A 12,479-nucleotide genomic window follows, 5' to 3' on the forward strand; every position below is an offset into this window, starting at 1 on the left:
TTCAAGACTATCTCTAGCTAAAGAACAAGGATGGATGAAAACCTAGGTCAAGAGTTGGAAAACACCTTTCAATAATAAACCAACAAAAAGAGTTATCAATAAAACAAGGTTTTCACCATACATTCATCATCAAAGAGTTTACAAATGAAGATCAAACCATATACATACAAAGCTTATGATCATCTACATCTAACCTTGACAAAATGAAAGACTTAGCTACTCATTTTCATGGTAGCTTGAACAACAAGTTTCGGAAGAGGGTTGATCAACATCCGAGTCGAAGAATCGAGATTGGATGGGAATCCACCTTCTTTTTGTAAAATATTGTCAAGAGAAGAAGAAGAATGAGAAATGGGGTTTCTAGGGCACAAAAATCACCTCATAGCAAAAAACAAGTAAAAAGATGATAAAAGATATAAAAAGATCCTATTCCAAAAAGTAGCCCATACTACTTATAGAAATGGTTGTTGAGCTGTCATGCTCGCTAGGCGAGCAGAATGGTTCGCCTAGCGAGCCCCAAAATAAGTCACCAGAAGAGCCTGCATCCAAAACAAGTTTGCATCTGTTCGCTAGGCGAACAATCCTTCGCTAGGCGAAGCCCTCGCTTCTCTCATTCGCTCCAGCGAGTCTTGATGTTTTTGCTACTGGAATTGTTCGTTGGATGCTCGCCTAACGAATACTTAGCTACTTCCCTCGCCACATCGAGTTTTGATCTTTTTGGTTCTGTCCAAGTCTGGGAGTGTTCGCTGGCATCTCGCTGAGTGCTCGCCTAGCGAGTACTTCGCTACCTCACTCGCCTAGCGAGCTTGCTTATGTTTGCTTTCTTTCTTGGTTCCTTTGCCATCTTTCTTGTGCCTTAGTTTTCTACTCTTTCATGCCTAATTCCTGCACAATAACACACAAATTAAAGGTACCAAGATCATTTCACATAGTATTGCAAATCAACAAAAGCAAGGGCGGTTTCGAACACTTTTTCGATAAAAAGGAGTGAAAGATGCCCACATTTGATAGCTCAAATAAGCAAACTTGGGCACCTAACAGTTGTCGATTTCACGTTGTTGCTTGGAAAGGTTTCCTTGCGTATGCATTATGCTATTGAGTTGTATTGTTGCTGTAGGTGTTTACGTAACCGAAGCGATAATTTCAAGTATAATCAAGTCATAGCAGCAATAAAATCCTTGATATATTCATTGACTTAGCATATCCACATCATTCCTAAAATGTGCGATCAAATCCAAACGGACTCGAATCCAAATCCAAACGAAGATGTGCACAAAAATTATGTTAAATACAACTTATATGATGCAAGGTTTATTTAACAAACTATGGTGTTTATGCAGTAGTAAGAACTTCTTGGTAAAGCTTCAACCTAAGCACCAATCTTCAAGAGCATATCGACGACTGTAACTGGACCCGGAACTTTCATCCATTGTGTAAAGTTATTTTTGAATGTCGTCTTTATCACCGACGTCACCACCATGCTAAATGAGATGGCGAGGAAAGAGTTGGAAAAAAAAGACACAAACTGGGATTTATGAGCGTACGGTGGTGACGTCACAGCTCCGACGAGCCTCCATTCCAAACTCTTAGTCTATTATGATTTTTTTTATGCTTGGTGAGTCCGTTTCGCTTACGGTAGCTTAGAGTAGTGCCTTGGAGTTTTAGGTTGTTGTTGGATTGGGGTAAATCACGGTGGCAGCAGAAGAGAGGGAGTGGTTGTAACGGAAAAATGATGGTGAGAGGATCGCGGACGGAGGTGAGTTGTGGTTTGATCGTGTTTGTTGTTTGTGTCCGGAGTGTGAATCAAGGTGGAAGGGAGGTTAATGGACATTCATGGTTTACAGCGGAGGTTTGTTAGAGTACGGTTGAAGGCGCGAATGAGGTGGATCATCGTCGGGACAGTATTGGTGTAAGAGGAAAAGTTCAGCGAAGAAGAGGAGAGATGGAAAAGTGTTTTGAGGAAGAGATGAGGATGAACAGTGAGAGAGTGAAGTTTTTATTTTTTTTTCTCTTTGTTTTTTCGAGCAGAGAGACAGTCAAAGGGTAGGTGAGTGGTTTGCAAAAAAATCCAAAAGCTTTTCTTTATGCACTTCTTTTTCTTTTCTGCTGAGAGAGCCAATGGGAAAATCCCTCTTTTCTTTAATTCTTCCTCCCTGTAACCGTTGGGAGAGAGAAAGTATTTTGTTTCCTCTTGGAGTGCTAAGATGTGTTATTTGGATAAGGATCGAAAGAGTTTTTTTTATTCTCCTTTTAATGTCTGACGCATGTCCTTTAGGGAGAGGGGATTCAGATTTTTGTCCCTAATATCCCATTAAACGTGTGCTAGCCGTCCAAAGATGGGTGGGAGTGAGATATTTTTATTTATTTATTAATATAATTGATTATTTGAATTTTAATTCTGATTGGACAAATGCAATAAATGTGGATAACTTACATGAGCCATTTATTAACTTGAACCAATGATTCAGATTAAATTAAAGAAGTACCAACAATTCAAAAAGCAAAAGTTACTCCTTGTAGATGATTTAATTGATTTAAAATCGTTTAAATCAACCAAATAAAATAAAATTCATATCTTTCCAAATACACATGATAAAAATAAGATAAGAACATGGAAAACCCTATTTAAATACCCTAATTATTTTGACAAAAGAATAAAATTAAAACGACTAAAAATGAATAAAAGTCAAGCAAAAATTTGCTCAAAAAATTAAATTGGATGCACTAAAATGATCAGCACGAAATATACTTATTGAAAAAATACAACATTTCTTTTAATTTTGAAATAAATTTTCAACAGTTAAAAGGCTCAGACGGATTAAAATGCAACTGAAGAAGTCGTCGACAAATATAACGAGCATACCAGATTAAGCTACGCAGACCGTAGGCTAATAACACCTCTGTTTGCAAGTTTAATTTCAAAGCTTTTTACCCGTTGATTTTGCACATACTTGAGAAATGATTTAACCAAATTGTTTGTATATTAAAGAATTTATTCTTACTGATATTTTAGGTGTTATTCATGATGAAATGCGTGTTATGTTGTACATATGATGCAAATTGAGACTAAAATCGAATTTATGAAAGTTTTAAAATGCCCGGACAAATTGGGGTATGACAAGTACATATTTTGAAAATTCTAAACTATTAATTAAACTTAGGTTGGATTGTAGAGATTTGGAAAAACATTACAAGATCGGTATCGTTTTAACACCTTAAATCTCCCAAGTATAAGATCGATTTGAGTATTTGTCATGTCGAAGCCTTAAATTCTATCCTTTATTATTACTTAAGTAGTTTATCTAGCAGTCAACACCATCCTAAGCACACACTACGTAAGAAGTCGATGCAAATAAGTGTATGATCTCAGTCTTAAAAGAGAAAAAGATTGACAAAATTTATGAAAAATGTTGTTCCTTCTAAGTTAGGTGACCCTCACCCGATCATTTAACCCAACAGTATAACCATCTTTAGTTGTTATTTGAGCCAAAGTGTGAGAAAAGAAAGAAAGAAATAATGATGAGATCATAGTCACTAACAGATTATCTTGCTATGAATGTGAAAGGATAACGAGCTTAATGTGATTGCACTAGAATGAAAAAGGATAAAAAGAAGGATTAGTAAGGTAGGCTTAGGCATAATGACATGATTCAGATTGGTTTGTATAGGAGGGAGACTTATGATTGCACGATTGCGACTATGTGTTCCAACGATACCCTTAGTGTGGGAGTTAGTACCCGTTGATGCAATTTCTGACCAAAGTAGAGTTTATAGGCTAGAATGAGTATCCGAATACAACTGTGTGTTTCACGAGTCTTTATACTATATGCTGCAAAATTTTACAAAACTCTTTTATTCATGTACGCAGCATTTGCTTGAGGACAAGCAAAGGTTTAAGTATGGGGGAGTTTGATAACGCGAAAATGTATCGTATATTTGACTTAACATGCATTGCTTTTTACTTGATTTTCCATAGTATTACGCTGTACTTTATGTTTATTTCAGGTATTTATCAAATACGAGATGTCTAGGCAAGAAGAGGGGAAAATAGCAAAAAAGGAAAGAAAAAGGGGAGAAAATGGAGCAAAATAAAGAAATGTGTGGCGCCCACCACATTAGAACAGGTGACGCCCACCACATGGGAGAGTGGCGCCCGCCACATGGATTGAAGAATGGTGGCGCCCACCACATTAGAAGAATATGGCTCCCACCAAATGAGAGAGTGACTCCCGCCATATGGACCAAAGACCTAGGGTTGTCGTAGCCGCCACCAACCCATTCCTCCTTGTTCCTCTCCACAATTTTCTCCATGTTCGGTTTTTGCTCGTTCAACAAACCGCTCCCCACTAGTAGATATTCAAGGCTACTTTTAAGGGGGAGTGGTGAGTATATATATAGACTTCGGTCCTCAGAGACCGGGGTGTGCACTTTTAGCCAGATTTTATTATTAGTATTTCTTAAGCATATATTTACCTGTAAAGTGATATATTCTCCACATCGGGGACTATTACGATTTTTGTTTTAAGCAATTGAATTTGATTGTAACGGTGTACTCGATTTGCAAAGCGTGCCGACATTATTTGAATTCAAGAATCAACATTAATTCCAAGTTTTTGGTTTATATTTCAGGTTCTATTTTAATTGCTATTTTAATTGTTTATGCCTTATCTCATGTTTAATTATCAGAATATCATGTTTGTTCTCGAATCCATGTCCAGCTAAACCAATCGATATAGGTATGTAAAGACTGTCGAAACGACGGGATTCATAAATAATTAGTGTTGGATTTTATAAAATATTATTTTCCGGTTATAGTTTCTTGTTCTAAATTCAAAACTTCTTTTCGTACGAGAGTACAAAGCAAACAAAGGTTACGGTCAATAAAAACGAGATTTTAAGATTTTAATTGGATAGCTGAAACTAGGCATTAATCCTAAATACAGCGAGAGCGCTTTGGGATTAATTAGACTTTATTTATTTTCAAAAATTACTTTTAATTCAAATGAGACAGCGAGAGCGAAGCATTCTGGTTTAAGAGTATGGTCAGAGTCAATAAAAACGAGAGTGTGAGACAAAGTCTTTTAAATAAATAATTTCTATTGAAGAATATTTTGATGTTTAAGATTACACCAACTATCTATCGAATCCCCTAGGTTTGATGCGTTACATACATATATCCCGCTATTGAATATTTATATTAAAGTTTTGTTTTCGTTAGTAGTTATTTCTCTTCGTCCTTCAACTCCTAGAGAAATCCTCAACCTTAGATTTACGTAGCAACATTAGATAATGGTAAGTTTGATTATTAGTCATTTGGGTTCGATAATCTTTAAAACTACGCGATATGACTGTGCACTTGCAATCACGAATCCTATAGACATACTAGTCACACGATCAAAAGTCATATTCTTCCTCTATACAACCCCATTTTGTCGTGGAGTTATAGGACAAGAGAAATCATAGGAAATTCTATTTGCATCAAAAATATTTTCAAAAATTTTATTTTCAAATTCTCCACCATGATCACTCCTGACTCTGACTATTTTGCAGTTCATTTCTGTTTGCACTAGTGAGCAAAAAGTATAGAACACAAAATATGACTCATCCTTGTGTTTCAAGAACTTTACCCATATCCATCGACTATAGTCATCAATAATTACCAATCCATACTTCTTTCCATTGATAGAGGCAGTTTTCACTGGTCCAAACAAATCAATGTATAGAAGTTCTAATGGTATAGAGGTGGAAACACCAGTTTTTGCTTTGAAAGATATTTTAGAAAACTTGCCCTTTTGACATGCTTCACAAATAGCATCTGAAGCGAACTTCAGGTTGGATAAGCCTCTCACTAATCCAAGCTTATTTAGCTGAGAAATCCTTCTCATGCTAACATGGACCAAACGTTTATGTCATACCCATTGCTTTTCATTAACAAACATTAGAAATTTTACATTTTGATCTTCAAAATCAGAAAGTCTGATTTTATAAATGTTGTTCTTTATCTTCCCATTAAAGAGGATTGTATTATCCTTCTGACTAACAGCCTTACAAGACTGTTGATTAAAAATGATATCATAACCATTATCACTAAGTTTACTAATAGACAATAGGTTATGCATCATACCATCAACCAAAAGAATATTAGTAATAGAAGGAAGTTTACTGTTACCAATAGTTCTGGAGTCAATAATCTTTCCTTTCTGGTTTCCTCCGAAACCAACGAAGCCTTCAGGCTTAAGTTCCAAATCATGGAACATAGATCTTTTGCCCGTCATATATCGCGAGCATCAACTGTCTAGGTACCATGACTGGTGTTTCAGCTGAGCTGCTAAGGATGTCTGCAACATAAATGATTTTATCCTTAGGTACCCACTTTCTGGGTCCTTTCTTGTTAGTTTTCCCAGAGTTTCTTACAACTTTGGGTCTTTGTGCAGAAGGATAATCATGGGGAATTTATGCATGATACTTAGGTTTCAGAACTGATTTCTTACCCTTTGTATGTTTCTGTGTCTTTCCAAAGACATCAAGCTCAGTGTTAGCAGGCACGAAATGCTCATAGAGAGGTTTTGGTTTTACCTTCTGACTTTCATCAGGTTTTCTAGTTCATGTACAACCTAAACCTTTCTTGCCATTTCTGCTAACACCATAGACCAAACAAGTCATTTTTCTTCTATCTATGCTTTTAGCTAGAAAGTACTGGAATGCTCTGTCATATCTAATGACACAATCAGTACCAGAAGCTTTTGAGACTATTTCCTCCTCTAGTTTTGAAATTTTGCTTTTCAAAGCAGAGTTGTTACTTTATAAAGAAAATACTTTTTCATTTAGAGATGAAATATCTTTCTCAAGCTCACTGCGAGTTCTAGAAGAAACTACTTGGACTTGTTTAAGGTCCTTGTATATACTATGAAGACTCTGGTACTTTTCCAACATTTCATAGAGACATGATTCAAGATCAGGACGAGATAGGTTAGAAAATACCTCTTCAGAATCGGAGTCGGATTTTGATTCTGACAACACCTTGTCTTCTGGTTCTTCATAACCTTTTGGATCAACTGTTGTTTCCATCAATCCAACATTGACTTATTCCTCATTAGAATCTTCTTCTTTTTCTGATTCTGGGTCATCCCATGTAGCCATCAACCCCTTCTTAGCTTTAGAAGCATTCTTATTAGGCCTTCTATCCTTTTTCAGCCTAGGATAATCATTTTTGTAGTGGCCTGGCTCCTTGAACTCAAAGCAGATAACTTCTTTTCCAGAACATTGCTTTTTCTGTCTAGACAAAGAATCAAAATGACCAACAATCCTTCAGGCTCCTCTGAACTTCCCTTGACCATTCTGCCTGCTCTTGCAGAGTCTGTTGACTCTCTTTGAAATTAGTGATAACTCATCATCTTCTGAGTCTTCACCAGAACCTTTCGATTCTTCCTCGACTTGATAAGATTTTGTCTTCTCGGGCTTAGACTTTAGGACAACAAATTTACCTCACTTCTGAGATTCATCTTCCTCGAGCTACATCTTGTGGCTTCTTAAAGAACTAACAAGTTCTTCAAGACTAATATTGTTGAGATCCTTTTCCAGCTTCAAAGAAGTTACCATAGGTCTCCATTTTTTAGGAAGACTTCTAATTATCTTCTTGATGTGATAATTTGTAGAGTATCATTTGTCCAGAACTTTCAGTCCTGCAACAAGCATCTGGAACCTTGAGAACATAGTCTAAACTGTTTCATCATTCTCCATTCTTAATGCCTCGTATATCTAGATTAAGGCCAAGGCCTTTGTCTCCTTTACATGAGCATTCCCCTCATGAGTCATCCTCAGAGAGTCAAAAATAGATTTGGAAGAATCTTTGTTTATTATCTTCTCATACTCAGTATAAGAGATAGTATTTAGAAATATTGTTTTGGCCTTATGGTGATTTTTGAAATATTTCTTCTGTTGATCATTCATAGCACTTCTTGCTATATTATTTTCTCCAACATTAATTGGGTGAACGTAGCCATCGACTACAAGATCTCAGAAATCAACATCATAACCTAGAAAGAAACTTTCTATTCTATCTTTCCAATAATCAAATTTCTCACCATCAAAGATTGATGGTTTTGAACTATAGTGATCTCTTTCATTGCTATTAATAATATTAGCAGCGTTAGCAGCGACTATTGTTTCTCACACAAACTTGGATTGGTACTAAACACGGTGAAATGTTGATAAAAGTTTTATCACAATCAGAACCGGAGCTCTAATACCAATTGAAGGTATGAAAAACACAAGAAAGAGGGGTTTGAATTGGGTTTTACAAAACAAAATCTTTTTACCAACTCAAGAACACCACTTAAAAGTTAATAACAAAGAGATGAAAACACAAGTATTTTTATCATGGTTCACTTGAAACTCAAAGCTACTCTAGTCCACCCACCAAAGTGAATTCGCCTTATATATAAGGACTTAATCCACTATAAACAACTGATTACAATAATCACAAAGAATAACCTTCTTTGTCTTCTCAAGGATCTGACTATACCCTAGTCTTGTTAAAGACTCACAAAGAATAACCTTTTTGGTCTTCTCAAGGATCCTACTATACCCTATACTCCTTAAGGAATCAAACAAACAATTTGAATAATATTTTGTATGTTACAAGTTGCTTCTATACAAAAAGATTTTACACAAATGATAAACAAACAATTAAAGAAAAACTTGTGTATAAAGAATGATAACTTTTTGTCAAGTTTAGTAGCACTTCAGAATTCTTGTGTGTCTCGTTGTTGTTTTTCAAGTCTCCAAGTCCTACTTATATATCATAAGAAAAAGATCGTTGGAGGGGGAAATGAGGAAAGCTCATAAAGCAGTTGCCCACTGTTGGATGATGAAAGGAGTGATACTGCGTACTCTCCTTCGCCCATAAATTCAGTGATAGGTGTGATGTATAGTACTGTCCTTGCCCATGATATCAGGTAGTGGATAGGATATTTGATTTGTACTATGTACTATTTAATCATGTGCCCATTTGATCTTATCTTCAAGTTCATTGGCTTCTGATGAAAGTTGATGAAGCATGAAATGAAGAAATATAAATTTGGATTCAGAAACTTCAGAATCTTTGGTCAGAACCTTGACAGCGTCAGTAGTCTGACTTGAGATCTTCAGAATCTTCAGAATCTACAGTCAGAACCTTGATAACCTCAATCGTCTGACTTGAGATCTTCAGAATCTTCAACTAAGTAACATAACTTCAGAGGCTTGTCATTCTTCAGAAGTTTGGTGATCAGAGTCATGTCCAGAAGCACGAACTAATAGAACGTTGTAATAGTAACATAATGTCTCCTCAGAAGCTACTTAGGAGTGAATCAACTCATAAGCAGAAAGAACATTGCAGCAGCAACATTGGACATCTTTCAGAACTTATTATAACTGGCGCAGAAGCGAAAATGGAACTCATCATTCAGAAACTGATGAGGTTGCACGTCATATACTCATAATCGAAAATGGATGTTAAAGTTACACAATAATTAACCATTAGGGTACCAAATTTGTTCTCACACAAATACAACATTATTATCATTAAATTAAAGGTATAAATGCAAAACCAAATCTTATTCTAACAGAGGGTTGTTATGGGCACCCGTAATGGCTATTACAACCCGTAACAGGAAGGCGAGCTTTCTCCCGATTTATTTTATTTTTCGGCCTAATTCCTTCCACTTTAAGGCTTTTGATTGCTTGGATCTAATCTTCATTGTATGTAATTGGAATTAAACATTAGCAGATTCTTACCATGTTTAGAATTTAATATAAAAATTCATAGGTAGTCTTGATTTTTATGCAGTTTTTATTCTAGTTTTTGGTTTTATGCTTCTTTTTATCGCACTTCGTAAAAGTCTCCATTGGAGCAGCTGGATCAAGTTATCAATTCAAGTTCTTCTTTTTCATTATTCAGGTTCTTATTTATTGCTTTATTTATCTATTTATTGATTGTGTCTTCATTTGTCATAATCATTTTGTTTGGATCATTCCTCACTATGAGTGAGTAGTCCCTAGGGACTAAGGGTTATGAATCCTATCATAACTCGCTACGAAAGTAGGAGTGTTATCTTTAGGCATTTTCCTTATGCTGAAAGGGTAAAGACAATGCCATAAAGTAGGTTTTTAAATAGTCAAGTCCGAAGTTACGAAAGTGATCGGATGAAATTGAGAAAAGTTCCAATTTTTAATAGTTGTTCAAATGTAAAGACCACTAACAAATGTTTATGCACGAGCGAAAGCCGGCGAGAATCCCATTCGTTAGAGGTAGGGCAGTAGGTTGGAAAAAGTAGGTATTTCCATAATAATCTTTTTTTTATAAACCGAGCCGGAATTATCGTAATAGAAATGCTTAAGTCATGTGGAGAAGTCTAAGACAAGAGCCATAACCCTAGGTTCTATTTGCTTTATATTTGTTTTTACACATTTAATCTATTTATCCAAAAGAGATTTTTCATTTAAGTTGTTTTTACTTAAGTACGTTTTCACTTAAGTTGTTCTTTAAAACCCATTTTTGGTCACTCTAGCTTTACACCGACAAGATAGAAATCGTTACTTAACCATTGGTCTCAGAGGTTCGATAATTTTTTATTACTCTAAAAATTTTCGTACGCTTGGGGCGTGTCATTGAGCCTCCTGTAATCAATACACACTCTCCAGTCGGTTACTGTGCAAGTTGGAATCTATTCATTTTTCTCATTCAGTATCATTGTCATTCCTCCCTTCTTTGGAACCACATGTACGAGGCTCGCCAATGAACTATCCGAAATTAGATAAATCAAATATGTATCCAACAACTTCACGACTTCCTTTCTCACTACCTATTTCATTGATGGGTTTAGTCTTTTTTTTGGGTTGTACCATCGGTTTGTGATCGTCCTCCATCAGTATCTTGTGCATGTATATTATGGGGATAATCCCTTTCAAGTCTCCAATGATCCATCTCATAACTTAGGCTTGCATAAACTCTCTTTCAATTACCAAATACTCACTACACACATTTTTCGAGGTCTTTCAAGGTTGTAATGAGGCTAGGGCTATGGTGGGATAATATATGGATAAGTAGGCTATTAGTTCAGAGTATTGTAATCATTCTTTTCACTATGATCATTCCAAAGTATCAATGCTGGAATCTCTTTAAGAATTGTTGTTCTTAGGTCAACTACTTCTCGTTCAGTACAGCAAATGTGAGGGGTTCTAGTTCCTTCTCCTCGGGACTCCTGAACCCGAATTTAGTTGTGACGGCCATCCTCTTTTTATTTTTAAGGGTTTTATCGATATTTCCCTTTCCTTTTGGAATAAATGAAGTTAGGTGGAGACTCTATTATTATTTTGAGTGTGCGAACGCCCGTGGTCATTTTTCGCATCGCGACAGCTAGTGACTATGTTGGGCAATGCCTCTGCATGAGAGTCAAGCCTAGTTAAATTTGATTTGAGATAAACTTTAGCCCTGTTTATTTGCTTTCTTCTGCCTTTTTTTCAAAACAAGAAAAACAAACACAAAAAATTGGTGATTATCAATTCAAGGAAATCTCATAAATACTTGAACCTTTGTCTTCACCTCTACACCTTCGAAATTCTCTTGGAATTTGAATGCGTGTGTCAAATTAATTGAGCGTAGGATTGGAGATAATTAAGGAGAGTGAGTGGGTTAAAATTAAATTTTTTAAGCCTTATATCCTTTTGTTTCAAAAACCGTGAACTAGGCCACTTTACAACCTTCAAAAGACCTAATTGAAGCAAGATTTATTTTGAAAGCATACTTTCACATTACTATTTTCACACTTTTAATGTCCATATCAACATTGTATTTTGATCATTAACCCATTCATTGTATTTCACAACATGATCTTAATAATAACTTTAATTTCAAAACCTACATATGCAATTTATTAGAATTTCCGTTTTAAAAGAATAATTTTATTTGCAAATAAACAGTTAGCATCGAGGAAGTTCTAGTGATGAGTAATCAGTTATGGAATTCGATAATTTATGAGTGATGTCATCAAGGGAACATTGCTTGAAGAATCGACCACAACAAGGGCAAACCACTCCAAGAATCGATTGATAAAGGGTAGACTGCTTCAAGGTACAAAGAACTAGGGAAAGCCATCTCAAAGTTATATTGCGAAGAGCTGTTTCAAAACTTATATTGAGGCAAATTTCTTCTAGACCTAACAAACTGAGAAAAGATGAGCTACATAAATGGTGGAAGCAAGTTCTCTCCATACTTCAAGTTGTTCAAGCAAGACTTACCATACATCAGCAACTGTTGAGTTTAAGATGAGTGTCGGGGAATAATGCTAACATAATCACCTATCAAACAATCTTTTTTTTGACAAAAAGCTTCATTACGAAAGAACATATCTTATGTTTTGTTTTGGATTTTAGTCTCCTTTCTAATTTGGAATTAATTTTTAAGAGGATCCAAAGTAAAATAAAATGAAAATAGATGG

Source organism: Lathyrus oleraceus, chromosome 5 (genome assembly GCF_024323335.1).
Source record: "Lathyrus oleraceus cultivar Zhongwan6 chromosome 5, CAAS_Psat_ZW6_1.0, whole genome shotgun sequence".
Lineage (NCBI taxonomy): Eukaryota > Viridiplantae > Streptophyta > Magnoliopsida > Fabales > Fabaceae > Lathyrus > Lathyrus oleraceus.